Source organism: Schistocerca cancellata, chromosome 4 (genome assembly GCF_023864275.1).
Source record: "Schistocerca cancellata isolate TAMUIC-IGC-003103 chromosome 4, iqSchCanc2.1, whole genome shotgun sequence".
NCBI lineage: Eukaryota > Metazoa > Arthropoda > Insecta > Orthoptera > Acrididae > Schistocerca > Schistocerca cancellata.
The window spans coordinates 765129451-765148959 of NC_064629.1; the positions used below are offsets into that span (position 1 = coordinate 765129451).

Sequence of the window (19509 nt, forward strand, 5' to 3'; positions counted from 1 at the left end):
TATAGGGAGTGAAAGGCTATTTACAATTTGTGCAGAAACCAGATGGCAGTTATAAGAGTCGAGGGACATGAAAGGGAAGCAGTGGTTGGGAAGGGAGTGAGACAGGGTTGTAGCCTCTCCCCGATGTTATTCAATCTGTATATTGAGCAAGCAGTGAAGGAAACAAAAGAAAAATTCGGAGTAGGTATTAAAATCCATGGAGAAGAAATAAAAACTTTGAGGTTCGCCGATGACATTGTAATTCTGTCAGAGACAGCAAAGGACCTGGAGGAGCAGCTGAATGGAATGGATAGTGTCTTGAAGGGAGGATATAAGATGGACATCAACAAAAGCAAAACGAGGATAATGGAATGCAGTCAAATTAAGTCAGGTCACGCTGAGGGAATTAGATTTGGAAATGAGACACTTAAAGTTGTAAAGGAGTTTTGCTATTTGGGGAGCAAAATAACTGAAGATGGTCGAAGTAGAGAGGATATAAAATGTAGACTGGCAATGGCAAGGAAAGCGTTTCTGAAGAAGAGAAATTTGTTAACATCGAATATAGATTTAAGTGTCAGGCAGTCGTTTCTGAAAGTATTTGTATGGAGTGTAGCCATGTATGGAAGTGAAACATGGATGATAAATAATTTGGACAAGAGGAGAATAGAAGCTTTCGAAATGTGGTGCTACTGAAGAATGCTGAAGAACAGATGGGTAGATCACATAACTAATGTAGTGTCACTGCCAGACACCACACTTGCTAGGTGGTAGCCTTTAAATTGGCCGCGGTCCGTTAGTATACGTCGGACCTGTGTGTCGCCACTATCAGTGATCGCAGACTGAGCGCCGCCACACGGCAGGTCTAGTCTAGAGAGACTCCCTAGCACTCACCCAGTTGTACAGCTGACTTTGCTAGCAATGGTTGACTGCCTACAAACACTCTCATTTGCAGAGATGGCAGTTTAGCATACCCTTCAGCTACGTCATTTGCTACGACCTAGCAAGGCGCCATATTCCGTTACTCTTCTGAACAGATAATATTGTGAATCATGTACCATCAAGAGCAACGTTCATCATTAATGGATTAAAGTTAAGTATCAGACTAATTATGTCCGCTTCCTGAATTCTCATTACTTGTCATGTTCCAGACCTCACGTCAGTATAGTTCTTCCCTCCTCACACCAGCCTGCGTGAGCTAAAACGTGTGTATTTCAGCCTCCTCTAGTAACACGGTGTTGGCTCTTCTGCCAACACAACAACTAATGAGGAGGTATTGAACAGAATTGGGGAGAAGAGGAGTTTGTGGCAGAACTTGATTAGAAGAAGGGATCGGTTGGTAGGACATGTTCTGAGGCATCAAGGGATCACCAATTTAGTATTGGAGGGCAGCGTGGAGGTTAAAAATCGTAGAGGGTGACCAAGAGATGAATACACTAAGCAGATTCAGAGGGATGTAGGTTGCAGTAGGTACTGGGAGATGATGAAGCTTGCACAGGATAGAGTAACATGGAGAGCTGCATCAAACCAGTCTCAGGACTGAATACCACAACAACAACAACAACAATAATTCATTTTTGACCGTTACTTCCACATACCAAAGTAATCCATTTACAATTCCCCACCAATTATAAAATTTTGGCCCCAAACATTTGACACATCCACATGCACTGAAAAATGATAACTACTGTTTCAGATTTGTGCTTTTTACTGAACTTGTGTCCATGGTTGCAGCAAGTTGTTTAAAAGATTGCATCCTGCTTGAAAATGTCAGTTTTACTTTATCAGTTGTACTACTGTACAATTTTTGGCCATTTCCAAGTATCTGGACATTTTTAGATAATACGTTTGTCAAAATTTGACAATCGCATATTGAGCCATACATATCTCTTGCACATGTTGTATTTACAGGGTGTCCAAAGCCATCATACTTATGAATACAAATGAAATAGCTGTATTAAGACTCTATAATAATGTTTAGATGGTCAGCAATTCTATTTGGTAATAGAAGTAATTTATGAATTTGTGACATGCACTCACATTAATCGTTCTGGTAGTACAGGTTTATGTTACAACTGTGAAATTTACATTCACAAGTGCAGTGACTGTGGACAGCCTTCAAATACAACACAGCCAAGAGGCTAGTACATTATAATGTGTGATTGCTGATTTATTTTACAAATGTATAGTCTAAAAATGTAGAGAGCCTTGAAAACATACTGTACAACAGCACCACAAATAAAGCAAAATTGATATTTGCATGTTGTATGCAGTCATTTAAATACTGTTTGAAAGAATGTATGTTAGAATAATAGACACAAAAAGTGGCAGATGGGTCTGCAGAAGACACTGATCTGTAATTGTTAGACACAATGACTGGTATAAGCCCAAGGAGCATCCATGCAAATGAAAAGATTAAGTCTTACTTTGCCCAATACACAGCATAGCAATAATAAATTAAAAATAAATAAGTCTTAGGAAAAAAACAAGGAGTAAATGAGGACATGTTTACAGTACAAGCAGGGAAACATTAACACTGCAGGTTTTACCTACTTAACGTAAGTCATGAACTGCACACAGAGAACGAGCACCTTGGGTGGTGGTGGTGATGGCAATAACAACGAGAAATGGCTATCACAACTTACCTGCTGGCATTTCAAGTTACAATTTTAAGCATAGTTTTATGTGACAACTGTGCTACAAATCTTTAAGCCTTGTTTAGATGAGTGATCACACAGTACACAATTAGGACAATGAAAGCCCAAGATCTTTTAGATAATGGATACATACTCATGCAACTGTCACCAAACTTTTATTGCAAAAGGCTTGTTGGCAGCTTTTCTGTTGAGAGGATGTTCTATGAATGCGAAGTCCAAGTCCCGTATCAGAAAGCCCGTTCTTGGTTGGAGTCCTGAAACAGACATAAAAAAGAATACTGAATCATGCATGCAGTACTATTTATCAAGTCACATCTACATTATTATCCTTATATTTATAAATAAAATAAAATATTAACATAAACACTATACACAAAGGAAAAGACTTACTTGACTAACATTTGTTAAAACAAACAACTGTAAGAAAGCTCACAGAGACCCATATTTAAAAGCAACACTGACTTTCTTGTCATCAGAATGTTATGCTCAGGAGATAGTATGAAAGATAGCTGCTGAAGATGTCACAGTCTCTCCAAATTCTGGCACATAGGATTCTCAAGATGCAGGAAAATACATACATATACGAGAACAGACAAACAGTTAACATTCTAATATAAATGTACGAGGTGCTTTCAAGTTCTAAGGCCTCCAATTTTTTTTCTCCGGACTGAAAGAGATAGAAACATGCGCATTGTTTTAAAATGAGGCCGCGTTCATTGTCAATACGTCCCAGAGATGGCAGCACCGTACGGCAGATGGAATTTTACCGCCAGCGGCGAGAATGAGAACTGCTTTAAATACTTAAAATGGCGACATTTTCCTTACTTCAACAGCGTGCAATCATTCGTTTTCTGAATTTGCGTGGTGTGAAACCAATTGAAATTCATCGACAGTTGAAGGAGACATGTGGTGATGGAGTTATGGATGTGTCGAAACTGTGTTCATGGGTGTGACAGTTTAATGAAGGTAGAACATCGTGTGACAACAAACCGAAACAACCTCGGGCTCGCACAAGCCGGTCTGACGACATGATCGAGAAAGTGGAGGGAATTGTTTTGGGGGGATCGCCGAATGACTGTTAAACAGATCGCCTCCAGAGTTGGCATTTTTGTGGGTTCTGTGCACACAATCCTGCATGACAACCTGAAAATGCAAAAAGTGTCATCCAGGTGGGTGCCACAAATGCTGACGGACGACCACATGGCTGCCCGTGTGGCATGTTGCCAAGCAATGTTGACGCGCAACAACAGCATGAATGGGACTTTCTTTTCATCGGTTGTGACAATGGATGAGACGTGGATGCCATTTTTCAATCCAGAAACAAAGCGCCAGTCAGCTCAATGGAAGCACACAGATTCACCGCCACCAAAAAAAATTTCGGGTAACTGCCAGTGCTGAAAAAATGATGGTGTCCATGTTCTGGGACAGCGAGGGCGTAATCCTTATCCATTGCATTCCAAAGGGCACTACGGTAACAGGTGCATCCTACGAAAATGTTTTGAAGAACAAATTCCTTCCTGCACTGCAACAAAAACGTCCGGGAAGGGCTGCATGTGTGCTGTTTCACAAAGACAACGCACCTGCACATCGAGCTAACATTACGCAACAGTTTCTTCATGATAACAACTTTGAAGTGATTCCTTATGCTCCCTACTCACCTGACCTGGCTCCTAGTGACTTTTGGCTTTTTCCAACAATGAAAGACACTCTCCGTGGCCGCACATTCACCAGCCGTGCTGCTATTGCCTCAGCGATTTCAAAACAGACTCCTAAAGAAGCTTTCAGCGCTGCCATGGAATCATGGCGTCAGCGTTGTGAAAAATGTGTACGTCTGCAGGGCGATTACGTCGAGAAGTAACGCCAGTTTCATCGATTTCAGGTGAGTAATTAATTAGAAAAAAATTCGGAGGCCTTAGAACTTGAATGCACCTCGTACTACTAATAATGCACAAATTTTAAGTTGTGAGTTAACTCTAAGTGTGTCCTGTCCATTTATCTAGGGTTCAAGGTAAGTGGCAATCAAATGACTCAAATGACCATAGAACTCCCTGCTGTTATGTTCCATAGGATACTCAGCAATAGGATATCAAACACTGCAAACAAACAATTTATGAATAAACATTCATTCTGAATGATAGCTTTCTAACAATTGTACAAAACAATTTGGTGCCAGATGAGGTATTTAAAGTTATATACAGATACACTTTCTTCTCATACTGATGTCACACATAGGAAGATATAATGATGCATATGGTACAATATGTTGGTTTATACAGATGCAAGAGCTCAGCAGATTTAAAGACACGAGAAACAACTGCTTCATCAAAAGCATAATTCATAAAAAACTGAAGTAGCCATAATTTCTGTCCTCTGATACAGTATGAGATCATGTCAAACAGCCAGTACTACTTCCAGTCTGAGTGCTACAGATTTCACAATATTAATAATGAGTTAATGAGTGATATATTGCCATTTCCCAAGGGCAGCAGGCTTCCAACAAAACAGTTTGCAAGATATACTGCCCTAGTTTCAAATAGGATCACAGTCATATTCAATATGACTGTAGTCTGGAAAACCTGTCAGCAGCATCATTCAAGAGATACTCAATTTTGTGGCATGTTTCCCATCATTTGAACTTCATGGAGAAAAGCATTATCATGTATTAGTAGCAAAAGCTTTCTATGATAACAGGAAATGTCCTATCAGAAGGTCAAAGATAGTTGTCCCTTTTCCTTTGAGTCAGCGAAGAAATGTACAGATAATGGAGGCGATCCATATGTACAGCAGTATCAATTCCAGACTGAACAGTGTTATATTTCGGAACAAACTAAAGAGTGATGGTTGCTTGTACCCAATACTCTTCAGTGATAAATTTATCAAATGTCAGGTTTAACACTAATATGTCACTTTTTAACATAACAAAAGATTGCTCTATTCAATATTTCTTCACTTTCAGTACATCTCCACTCATTGTATTTGACCTCTTCTTGAGTGAGTTATGAATTTGCACTTTTGGACATCACAATGAAACTTCTTATCCCGAACTAGCTGACCAGTTTTTATCCTATAGGTGGCCCAGATTAAGATTAAGAATTATTTCCATCAAAGATCATACTGAACACCAGCCACTCCTGGAATGCTAATACTTTATCAATAACCCCCCCCCCTTTTCCCTCCCTCACCCCCTCCCCTGTTAACAATGTATCTGCTTGGAAAGATATTTTTCCTCTTCTTGGAACAAAACTGAATGTTAGTTCCTGTTCTTGATGCTGTCCCAGACACAAATATCTCCTTTGCAAGTATCATGATTGGTTGATACTATAGTAGATTTGTAAAATACTGAACAACCTTAGAAGTCATATGAGTGGTCAACTATGGGCTGCTCCAATTTTCCTTTGTCTATGCACATAAAGTATAAGAAAACTATATATAGAAAATTTTAGAGTGTTTGGAGGAGATTAAAAGAAACACTTCTCATGTGACAAAAATGTCACAAGTGCAATGCTTCCCTGCTAGATCACTACAGGTTTTTATGCTAGACATGTTCTCAGATGGCATTAAAATTGCCACTTGATAAATATCGTTTTAGAGATGTTGCTGAAAACATAATGTGTTTATATTAATGCACAACTGGCGTCTGTGTGCTAATGATTGTCTAACACACTCAAAACAACAGGGACTTCCACAAATAATGGATGCAGTTTCAGCCACACAGACAATTCTGGAGTGCCTGTCATTGTTTGTTACATCGAACACTTCACCTTCCTCCCACAAAAATAAATCCATATGAGGTCAGCAGTATGTTATAAAGCTTAAACAATATAATTAAAAATCTGAAAACCATCTCTGGACATCACTAGCACCAAAACCTTCATGGACTCCTAGTGCAGAAAAGGTGTTCCTGTGATATTTCCCTCACATAAACAAAGTGTTTCTATTCATCTGCTCTAGATACACGACAATTTTAACATAATACCCTCTCACACCTGACTCGCTATTGGATCCACCCAAGTGATGTAATGTCACTCACTATGTGTACAATTCCCCTTCACTGCTCCAAAGAGTTCATTTGCATGTTGATCATTAATTATTTTGACTTGTGACTCCTGGGGAAAAGTACAACCATGAACATTTTGTCCTATAATCTCTTGATGGATCATTCTATCATGGACTTTGGGAGAGAACTTTACCAGAAGTCCTCTACAGCAGCTCACTGTGATGACTGACAGTTTGTTTATACAGTATGCTTTTGACTCAGGAGTCCCAAACAGTTCATTTCTTGAGCTTAACCCAGTCACAGTTCTTCTGTTTCCCTGATGTTCACACATCACCTCCCCACAAAGGGAACTACATGTTTACTGTAATGTATTATAACAAGTACTCACATAAGAAACAATGCAACTTTATAACAGCTTGAAAGATTATATCTCACTCAAGCAAGTAAAGTATCAGTAATACATTAAATAAATGGGAGGCATTTATTACATATCGAATTGGTTTACTGCATGTATCTGAATATGTTACCTAATTTCTAAGGCACTAGAAGTATAGCATGCTCGTAAAAACTGACATCTGGAGATAAACTGCATTAGAGATATCAGTGAAATAAAAGTTTAAAATGTCCAAAGTCAACTAATCCAATTATTCAGCATGTTGAGTGACACAGAGGTACTGGGAGATTGACTGCAAAGAGTCAAAAATCGAATGCAGGTATCGGCATCTCGCTATTTCACAAGGACACTGTCATCGGCAATTTGTTACAACCTTACACCATTACTCCATGTCACTGCCAGCCTACTAGCACACCATATTACCAGGGGGAAAAAAAGACTATATCGTGGTAAGTGTGCAAGGCATATTAACTTAAGAGCCACTTACATACTGCACACCATACTCTAAATTGCATTTACACCAAATGATTGATAGTTGTAGATAAAAGCCTTAATTTGTGCATATATTGTGGGACACACAGCATATTAGCCCAGTCAATGAAGACCAAAACAAGTTCAAATGGGTATAATTCGTATAGTCAAATGTTTGTACAGTAGTAGGAGGGAATGTCATGACATCACGTTCAAAATGCCCACTGGTGGGGTGTTAGCATGGGGGTGGGTGTAGAGGGCATTTAAAAATCACTTTCTTGCGTTTTTCTTGAGTTAGAAAAACTGCATCTTCTACTGAAATTATTTCCCAGTTCAAAAGTAAACTAAATTAAATTTACCATAAAGAAAGTGTTCTCCATTTTTTCTCTAGTACTAACTGTTTCTACGTTGCAGGCAACTCAAAACTGGCTGGTTATTAAAAATAGTGTTTTAATGATATAAAATTACTGTTTGCCATTAGCTGAAGGGGGCTAATAACAAATGTTAATATTATGGTGCATTTGTCCACTGCAGTGGACAGCTGTTACTGCACTTCTCCAGCACTTTCAATCAGTCCTGAAGCGGCAAATACCCACAGCCCACTCCAGTGGGCACTCTCTACTGGTGCTGTGCCCTGTGTGCATTTGCAGTCTCAGGACTGACTGAAAATGTCCAAGAAGTTAAATGAACACTATTCGCTGCAGTGGGCACGTGCATCACAGGGTTAGAAGCATGTACCATGTCTAAGTGCAGTAAAGACATATTAAGCAATAAATTGCATTCAGGTGGTATACACTGGTGGAGGAGACAGGGGCGGAAGGAGAGTCATCGGATTATGGTCATGCACTTCCTTCCTTCACAGGTCTGCAAACTGAAGAGCGAGCAGGTACTGTCCCTCTCTATTTACTGCACTGCGTCACAAGAAGAAACTGCAGTGTGTTTCACTAAGTTACACTGACCCTTCACAGTGTGTCTTATGAATCACTGGAAATACAGTGTGCAGGCTTTCCCAGGTGGTATTTATTTGCCACAAAGTGCATCAACACTACAATGAACACACGAGTTATTGATAATACTTATGCAAGAAACATACATGGACAGAAACTACATAAATCTGTGCACATTGTTCCGTACCGCTAGAGGGGAAACTGATTCTTAATCATCCTGTATGGCAGCTGCAGCATTCTTTCGGGAAAGGCAACTGTGAACACTACTTGTCTTTCATTTTTCAGGTGCACTATAACTTTCAGAACTTCTTGCCCAATTCTCTTATGTGAGAAGACAAAATGACTTCACTGAGCTTGTGTTTACATAGTGGAGTTATTTTCAGTTTATTAACTGAATACTTATCTGCAGTTGATAAGTGAGCTATTATATTAGAGCAACAGATGGAGCTTACAACTGCCTACCATACCTGACTCAAATGTAACATGCTGTCAATATGTATTCAACAATGTCGATTTCTTTGTCTCCACTATCACTGGCTGTCATACTTTTCGCTGCATGAGGTGTATCAAACACATCGCCCAACTACTGAAAAGGTCCAGATGCTTAAATTGTCTCCCCCTGCAACCCAAGTGTGTCTCCTACCTATTATGGAACTTCAGACATTTCAATGTTATGTCATGAAATGCATTACAGCAGATTAATCTTCTAGACTTGAACAAGATCAGTCCCATTCCATCACACAAATTCACACCCATCTTGCAAGATATACAGTGGATGTGTGATAAGTGGCTCCATTCAGTGCAACCCACTCTATAAGTGTCAGCAATTCCTGATTGGAAGGGATCTGTGCAATCTATCAGTAGCACAATCAATAGTGAAAGAAGTTCACTAACTTTTTGGTCATTCATTAATTTACCACCATGTGACAACAACACAATTGCATGGCTTTACAATCCACTGGCAATGACAGACAGCAGCAAAGTGCCAGACTTAGCAATCCAATCCCTTTCCCATATAACACTACAAAGGTTGCTGGCAATCTCACACCTACCAATTATGCACCTCTCATCCATTGCTTGTACAAACTTATTTTACATGAAAGCTCATTTAACAACTGCAATTAAGTACTCATTTAATAAACTGAAAATAACTCCACTATATAAACAAGAGCTTAGTGAAGTCATTATGTCTACTGACATAAGAGAACTGAAGATGTAATGCTGGGGAGGTATCGGCATCTGTATCTGTATCTGATAAGCAAACAGTGCTCATGGTGGGGAAAGTTGCTTTTCCTGGAAAACACTACAGCCGCCACACAGGATAACTAAGAATCAATTTCCCCTTTGGCAGTGTAGAAGAGTGTGACAGATTCAGATAGTTCCATATAAATTTCTTGCATTAATATTATTAGTAATTTGTTTTTCCTTGCAGCATTAATGCACTTTGTGGAAAGCTAACACCCCACCCCAGGCACATCTATGCACTGCGTCGCCGGTGATTCATAAGGCGCACTGTGAAGGGTCAATATAGGTTTGTGGAACATCCTGTAGTTGCTTCTTGTGATGAAGTGGGGTAGATAAGAGTGGGCAAGCACCTGCTCGCTTTCAATTTGCACACCTATGAAGGAGGACAGTGATGACCACAATCCAGTGACCTACCTTCCTTCACATTTCTACCCTCCACCCCTGCCCCTCCACCCTTTTACAAGCCCAGAACACGAATTATCCCTTAATATGACTCTACTGCACTTGGATGTGGTACACACACTTAATATTTGTTCTTAACTCACTTCATTTAACAGTAAACAGTAATTTTACACCATTAAAATATTACTTTTAAAAATCTACAGTTTTTTATCACCTGCAACACAGAAACCATTAATATGACCTTTATTGTAGGAAATTTAATGTAGTCTAATTTTGTACCAGGGAACATTTTCACTAGGATCTGTGGTTTATGAGTTATTTAAGGAAAAAATAAAGAAGTTTCTTTAAACATCTCCCTCCCTCCTCCCCCACATCATACCCCACCAGTAGGGATTTTTAGTATGTGGTTCAGGACCTTCCTTCCTACCACTGTCCAAAAATTTGTGGTTACACAAATCTTGCACCTAGTTTTCCTTCATTGATAAGCCTATACAATAAACATTAAATTTTGAGGCTGGAATGCTGTATTATTATAACACTGCACAAAACCATCAGTTCAAGAACCAGCAACCATTCATACAGTGTAAGCTCTGTAGTGAAAAGAAGATACTTGTAAGGACAGTGCAACAATTATTTAATCCCCAAAGTGGTGTCTCTCCAATGTGCAATGTTCTGTGTGATTTATGCATGGCTGCATGCAATCCATCTCAGATGCGGAAGTTGTTTCGTTTCACCAATGAGACCATCGTTATAAATAGAGTTCTACCATTCCTACTGCATGCTTCTAGTGGATGTAAAGTGAACTTAGTATACCATATTTTAAGTAGGAATGTATGTTTAGAAAGGGTCAATTTCTGTTACAAACAAATGAAAATTCAATCACATTTTTGGATTTCACACTAATATTTGTGTGTCAGTTTTTCTGTATGGGATGAAGTACACTAACATGCCACACTTTCTTGCAGATTTCAGAACACCTTTATACACAAATGGGTAGGAATCTCATGGTGGACTGCATCACACATCCTTCTGCTGCACTTACCTGATCACAGGCACCCTCTGTTATGCAAAAAGATTTAACGATGTTCTTGGTTGACTGATTTTGCGAAGAAACAAGTTTCCAACATGACAACATGCCAGCACACTTTGCATTTTCCAACAGAGACCATTCTCGTGAGAGATTCAAGGATAAGTGGAAAAGATAAGGTTCAGCATATCGCTTGGTCACCAGTGTCCACCAATTTGACTCATTTATACTTTTTACTGTGAGGTAACATGAGAGTCTTGTTTACAAGAAAAGGTGCAGTCGGGTAAGTTTCATTACTTGGGTTGTGCGTGTGACAGAAATGTTTCCCATATGCATGTTATTTTTGACCAAGAAATAGTACTTAACTTACACACAAAATTTGTGCAACAAGTATGGTAAGTTTGGTACTGAACCTACTGATAATGTTTTGCAGTTAACCACATATGATACATCAATATTAGAGTGCTAGCTAAAAATTAATTAATTTTATTTTCCTTTGTAATACAGAAATGCACAATTTCTAAACATACATTTCTACATGAAAGTTTATCCAATAAGCAGCCATACAACCCACACCACTTGTGTAAAAGGAATAATGGAACATTATACAGAAAGTAAACCTGTGTGGGAACTGAGCAGAATTCCCATCAGCTATTAACTCAAGGAAAGAGTGGACACTTTGGTATGAACCAGTTGGGCTGAGGTAATACGACACTAGTGTGCTAGGTTGGTTATAATTTTCAGGTAACTGTACAGAGACAACTTGCACTGTTGAACACCAACTGAAGCAGTGAAGCAGCATTGATTTTTCAAGGAACCATTAGCAGAGTTAGTCTGAATTGAGAGTCAACGGAAAAACCTAAATCTTTCTGGCCGTATTACAGTTAAAATAACTCTGTGATTGAAGTTTCAGCAAGTTGAGTGATAGGTGGCCAGCTGCCAACCAATCTTTGTTAATTCTCAGGTGCCACATGCTGCCGGTTTTTTTTATTATTATTATTTTTATTTTTAGCTACATACAGAGCCTAATGAAGCACAGCTACCTGTGTGCCATGATAGGTTAAAGAGAAAGATTTACGACAGTTGTGTTTGAGATGTATTGCAAATATCAGAAGTTGTGAAATGGGGCACAGATGTCTTGAATATACACTGTCTGGTGTTATATATCAATAAAAATCCACAAATCTATCTTGGGTATTCTATGTGAATAAGGCCAAATTGGTAAGCCTGCTTTTATTTATGTGTAAATGAGGGAGGGGGTGTCATCTTTTAATGAAAATCTTCAAATTCTCTCTACAGGATGAACACCACCACACACATTCCTGGTTGATGCAGGAGTTTCTAAGAACTACTCTAGGAAACTTAAATTTGTAACACTTCATATGTCAGTGTATTCCAATTTCAACGTCAGCGACTGGTGATTATGATTTCTGCTTTACCCACGCCGTAAGCAGACTCCTGTCAAGCTGTCTGATGAATGCTGCTAGTAAACTATTATGTCCAGTGCAGCTAACATGAATATAAATAAGATTATTTCAAACTCAATTATTTGTAACATTTCACTGAGAGGTTCATAAACTTGGAGGCCTAAGAATTTATGCACAAAAATTCAAAATACGCATGTGAAATATGCAAATAAAATAGTCACATAATGTGCTGACGCAGCAGTTAAAAGCTGAATATCCCCTGTTTTAGCACAAGAACAAGAAATCCGAATGGCATCATCAAATAGGCACGATATTTCTGCAAGCCGACTTCTTGCCATCTTCAGCCATTCTTGGAGTCTGATTGACATAATTTTTTTTTTCACTGTACTGTTGAACAGGCCTATTGGCTTTGCCAATTTTCCATGTGCTGGTGTCTGTGTAGTGGTAAAGTAGTGCTGCGGTGGCACCATTTATTAGCTTTAAACTTTGGGGGTCTGAATTGTAATTCGCTGAACTTAAAAGTTCACCAATCCGCTGCACTTGGTGGAGTACTGTGCCTTGTGAGAAGGTTTGTTTATGTTGGACCTTTCTTCTTTGGTCTTCTCACTGCTGCAGCCGTCTTTGTTGCTAGGTTGTCTCTGGTCATACATATTTTATCTAATCAGTGTATAGTGGTGCTGGTCTGGTTGTGTTCCTATGGGAGATATATGGAAGTTTTCTGCGCATTGTTGCAGAGCTCTCCCAACAATTTCTCTATCGTGCGAGTATGAGTATGTCTGTTCCAAAATGTGATGTGGTTAGTGGCCTTTGGGATCAATAATTTTGTTCTAATTGTGGTTGTGGGTTCTTTGCTATGGACTGAGTGTACAGAGTGATTATCCTAGGTTCTCAGTCTCTTACTCTGTTGGTTCTTCTATAATGGAGTGACACACTTTCTGTTTGTGCCGGATTTTGGGTTTTTGAGTGCCTACTTCTGCTAGATGCCAGCAGCTCTCTCTTAGATTGTCTATTTTTTGGGAACATTCTTCCTGTTAGTTTTCTGATTGTCTGATCAAGTGTGTCCATTTCCAACTTTTCAGGGAGGTGTGCAATTTGGTCTAGTATGGTGCACCTAGAATCCACCTGAGCATCTTGTTTTGCACCAGCTTCAGTTGATGTCTTCTTGTCTGGCATGCTACTGCCCATGATGAACATCTATAGCTCATGATGGACCGTTGTTTTGTAGAGCATTCTTTTCGTTTCTATTTTCATGTTTTTGCCACCTCGTAGTGGGTAGAGGGCCTTGGCTAGGTTTAGGGCTTTTGTTTTCTTTTCTCTAATGTGGCGATGGTACAACAGTTTCCTGTCTAATGTTGCGCCAAGATATTTGACCTCATCCCTCCAAGGAAGTTCCGGGTTTTGCAGCTCAAATCACTTTTGGGTCAAGTAGACTGTGGTCGTTTTTCCGGTATTTAGCTAGAGTTAGTTTGATCTGCACCAGCTTTCTATACTGCTTAGTTGCCTTTGGGGCCTACTAATAGAAGCATGGTTTCATTTTACACTGGCGTAAAACGCCATGTCATCTGCAAATTGGGCAATGTGGACCCCTGCCTTCAAGGGAATGTCATTGATGTAGATGTTATACAGTGTTGGTGGAAGCACAGACCCTTGGAGGACGCCTGCTTTCAGCTGGCGACTGGACGAGCATTCGTTGTCTACCTTGACCGCAAAATGTCTTGTTTAAATTGCTTTCAAGCAGCTTGGTGTAAACATCTGGAATTGGTGTTTGTTGCAGGACATTCCGAGTCAAGTTGACATGGCACACATAGTCTAAGGATTTTTCCCAGTCTAAAAACATGGCTGCTGTGGATTTCTGTACATTTATGTTGGATGCAATGTGTTCAGCAACTCAAAGCACCTGGAGCTCTGCTGAGACTTTTCTTTGAAATCGGAACTGCTCGGCTCTTAATATCTTGTTTTCTGCAAAAGGCTGTTTGTAAACAATGTAGAATGATCCTCTCTAACAATTTTCCCATGGTATGTAGAAGACTGATCGGTCTGTTGTTCGAGGGGACTTCTGGGTCTTTGCCAGCTTTAAGGATGGTTATCAGTTTCGCAGTTTTCCATGCAGTTGGAAAATACGAGAGCTGTATGCATCTTTAAATGTCCTGGTCAAGAGATTTCTTGGAAGACTTTTCACGTGCATGTGGGTTATTTTATTGGGACCAGGTGCAGAGCCTCCCTTTCTCTTCTGTATTTCTTTCCTGGTATCGGTTGGGGTGGTTAGTTACGGGGCTGTGGTGAGCACAATACTCCTCAGTGCTTCGATTGCCTGTTTTATGCTATCTTCTCTGGTGGATGCCGACTTTATATAATCTCTACGCCCCTCCGTCTTGGCTCTTCCGTGCAGTCCGTGGCCAGTGGTGGAGGAAGCGCTTCCCCCACCACCGCCCACAGAACGCACGGAAGCGCCAAGACGGAGGCTGCGGGAGCACGGTGAAGGTTGTATAAAGTTGGCATCCATCAATCAGATTCCAGGAACGCCTGAAGATAGCAAGAAGTCGGCTTGCCGAAATATCGCGCCTGTTTAACGACGCCACCCGGCTGAATACCCGAGAAAAGTTCAAGATTTCCGTACGCCGGAAAAAACTCAGATCACACAAGAAATTTCAACTTAATTTTATGTACTGAACAACTTGGCTGAAAATAAATCTCTACGAAACGTGCAATGTAACCATCTTCTTCATTTCCAAAGGTACTGTGTTAAATCTTGTTTTTTCCACTTTCCTTCTTGACAGAAAAAAATCTGCAAACCTCACAGAAGTTACAGGGAGCATGTAAAAATGTAACTAACTAGCCCACAACTACTCCTAAGTTCAATATTATTTTATTAGTTCATATTTCCCGCGCATCCCAAATTTATACGCATATCTTTGTGTTCAGTACTTTTTTTCATCCAGCTTTTCTCTAACTGAATTCGTATGACTTCACAAATCAGAAAAAAAAAAATCTGTCACTCTCCATAGCAATAAATGGGGTTCATAAGGTGAGAGTATTACGTCCATTTATAGTGAATAGCAACCAGGCCTGGCCTCCCGTAAGTAGCACTACGTTCCTATGGCCAGACAAGTCTGGCGCAGCAGTAATTTCGTTTACGAGACGCTGTATAGAGCCCCAATTAAAATTCAGAGATCATCATTAGGGAACTGAATACCATCGCTTTCATGTTACTTAATGATTTCAGTAGCGCATGCCCTTCGCTTTCATGTTATTTAATGATTTCAGTAGCGCATGCCAGGGCAGTTTTGAGGAGGCACGAATGTTATCTGCTGTGTTCCACATTTAACTGGTGTTTGGAGTGACATTTTCCGACAATGATTCAAGCTGCTAGCTACTGCCCTCCTTAGGCTGTCCAGCTGCATTACATGTTCAGCACAAGCTATGGCCACTTGTCGGCCGCCCGGTCCCAGCATCAAGAAAACACGCGCTACATTTTCTACGCAACCTTTCTCCGAATTTCCTAACATAACGTCACTAACAAGGGAACATCCCCATCGCACCCCCCTCTGATTTAGTTATAAGTTGGCACAATGGATAGGCCTTGAAAAACTGAACACAGATCAATCGAGAAAACAGGAAGAAGTTGTGTGGAACTATGAAAAAATAAGCAAAATATACAAACTGGGTCGTCCATGCGTAAGATAGGCAATATTAAGGGCGATGTATGGTGAGGCGCAAAATTTTCAGTGGAGAGCAGATTTGAACCAAGGACCTCACATTCCGCAGCTGTTCATGCTAACCACGGGACCACGGAGCGCGTCACCTCACATCGCCCTTAATATTGCCTATCTTACGCATGGACGACCCAGTTTGTATATTTTGCTTATTTTTTCATAGTTCCACACAACTTCTTCTGTTTTCTCGATCGATCTGTGTTCAGTTTTTCAAGGCCTATCCATTGTGCCAACTTATAACTAAATCTGAGGGGGGTGCGATGGGGATGTTCCGTTGTAAGAAGCAAATCTGCTGCGCAAGACCGTTACAAAGCACCCTCCGCCATGCAATGCTGGTACGAACCACCCTTCACTATTTAATGCCACCACGAAGCACCCTCTGCCATGCAACACCTTGCTCTTCGGGAACAAAAATATGCCGACAGTGGCAGGGGCGCTTTATGGGCATAGGAAATATAAATTGCATGCCGGATTGCAGCGCCAGGCTGTGCGAGCTACCGCGATACCAAGGAGTTTTGCCATTCACCGCTAGATGGCCATGGCATTGTTTCAGTAGCGGCAGGAGGCTTTAGTTCATCATACTTCAGCCAATTTGCATGAAATATTTTTAAATTATGTACACAAACTTTCCTCGTAAATCGGTCTATTTATTAGTGAAACTTTATCAAAATTCTTACAGGAGCTCTTTATATTAGCCCGAACATACAGTCAGAACCACGGTGGGGGGGACTTCAGTTTATTTATGTACTAGAGACAATTTTTATTAACATTCGGAGGAGAACATTTTAATGTAATAAAAGATTCAAACAGCACACGCCACGAAACTTCTCAGAAGGCACGAATGTTATCTTTTCCATATTTCATTGGCATGTGGAGTGACACCTCATGGCAATGATGGGAACTGCGAGGGATGCGCCGCCCTGTCTGCCCGACTTGCGCACCAGTTCGGCGCAAGCTACGCCCACTTGCCGTCTGCTCAACTCTTTAGTGTCAAACCGGCGCGAGCCTCTCTCATCTTCTACATGACCTCTTCCCACATTTACCTCGACACCCTGACTCTACATATATGCTGTCAGGGCTGTCCTGATTTTTATTACTTTGGACCGCTGCTTGTGTCTCAGGATCGGCAATGAAATAACTGCAAAAATTTGTGTCCATCAGAATTACGTTATGGAGGACGGCCTACCACCTGGTAAACCTGACCCTATACATTGAATGTTTTGCGTATTAAATAATAACTCTTTCTTATCAGCTTCATATATGTTATGTTCTGCATCTCAGGCAGTTTAGTAAGTTAGCTATACATCGCACCGGTCTGGCGCTGCAATACGGTGGACTTGTACATGTTGGCCACGGTAGTGGTAGTTCACGCTGCCCTCGCGTTGGAGTCAGGCGGCCTTAAGTGATTCCAAGGAGTTCTTCCAGTCACCACTAAATGGTAATAGCATCGCAGGTACATCGACTGGGAACTTAAATTCCCCATGGTTCAGCCAATTTGCACAAAATGTGTATGAATTACATAACTAAACCTTAGTCACTTATCAGTCTATATATTTATGAACGCCGTATTAAAATCCCTTCCGAAATGGTGTTCAACTGAAAGACACATCAGACCATTGAGCCACAAAAACTATACTGAAGCAAGCCATGCAATGGCTCTTCCTCCGAGTTATCACATCCGCGGCGCAAAGCATTGAGTGTGTCAGATGTCAATTGGGAAATCTTCCCGAACGCGTAAATTTCAAAGAAAAAAAGTTAACTGCAGCCCTAATTAAAACTAAAAACATACACTCCTGGAAATTGAAATAAGAACACCGTGAATTCATTGTCCCAGGAAGGGGAAACTTTATTGACACATTCCTGGGGTCAGATACATCACATGATCACACTGACAGAACCACAGGCACATAGACACAGGCAACAGAGCATGCACAATGTCGGCACTAGTACAGTGTATATCCACCTTTCGCAGCAATGCAGGCTGCTATTCTCCCATGGAGACGATCGTAGAGATGCTGGATGTAGTCCTGTGGAACAGCTTGCCATGCCATTTCCACCTGGCGCCTCAGTTGGACCAGCGTTCGTGCTGGACGTGCAGACCGCGTGAGACGACGCTTCATCCAGTCCCAAACATGCTCAATGAGGGACAGATCCGGAGATCTTGCTGGCCAGGGTAGTTGACTTACACCTTCTAGAGCACGTTGGGTGGCACGGGATACATGCGGACGTGCATTGTCCTGTTGGAACAGCAAGTTCCCTTGCCAGTCTAGGAATGGTAGAACGATGGGTTCGATGACGGTTTGGATGTACCGTGCACTATTCAGTGTCCCCTCGACGATCACCAGTGGTGAGCGGCCAGTGTAGGAGATCGCTCCCCACACCATGATGCCGGGTGTTGGCCCTGTGTGCCTCGGTCGTATGCAGTCCTGATTGTGGCGCTCACCTGCACGGCACCAAACACGCATACGACCATCATTGGCACCAAGGCAGAAGCGACTCTCATCGCTGAAGACGACACGTCTCCATTCGTCCCTCCATTCACGCCTGTCGCGACACCACTGGAGGCGGGCTGCACGATGTTGGGGCGTGAGCGGAAGACGGCCTAACGGTGTGCGGGACCGTAGCCCAGCTTCATGGAGACGGTTGCGAATGGTCCTCGCCGATACCCCAGGAGCAACAGTGTCCCTAATTTGCTGGGAAGTGGCGGTGCGGTCCCCTATGGCACTGCGTAGGATCCTACGGTCTTGGCGTGCATCCGTGCGTCGCTGCGGTCCGGTCCCAGGTCGACGGGTACGTGCACCTTCCGCCGACCACTGGCGACAACATCGATGTACTGTGGAGACCTCACGCCCCACGTGTTGAGCAATTCGGCGGTACGTCCACCCGGCCTCCCGCATGCCCACTATACGCCCTCGCTTAAAGTCCGTCAACTGCACATACGGTTCACGTCCACGCTGTCGCGGCATGCTACCAGTGTTAAAGACTGCGATGGAGCTCCGTATGCCACGGCAAACTGGCTGACACTGACGGCGGCGGTGCAAAAATGCTGCGCAGCTAGCGCCATTCGACGGCCAACACCGCGGTTCCTGGTGTGTCCGCTGTGCCGTGCGTGTGATCATTGCTTGTACAGCCCTCTCGCAGTGTCCGGAGCAAGTATGGTGGGTCTGACACACCGGTGTCAATGTGTTCTTTTTTCCATTTCCAGGAGTGTATTTCAGTTGTGCTTTGTTGGACACATTGTAGAGACCTATTC

General features: G+C 41.6%; 1 protein-coding gene across 5 annotated transcripts in view; it reads right to left on the bottom strand.

The window, feature by feature from the left end:
• Positions 1 to 19509, bottom strand: part of LOC126184545 (uncharacterized) — a 414668-nt gene that overhangs the window by 279611 nt on the left and 115548 nt on the right. For all 5 annotated transcript variants that reach the window (XM_049926963.1, XM_049926962.1, XM_049926961.1 and 2 more), the window contains exon 2: positions 2767 to 2887. The gene's annotated coding sequence lies outside the window, so the exon portion shown is untranslated. The remainder of the gene's footprint in view (positions 1 to 2766; positions 2888 to 19509) is intronic.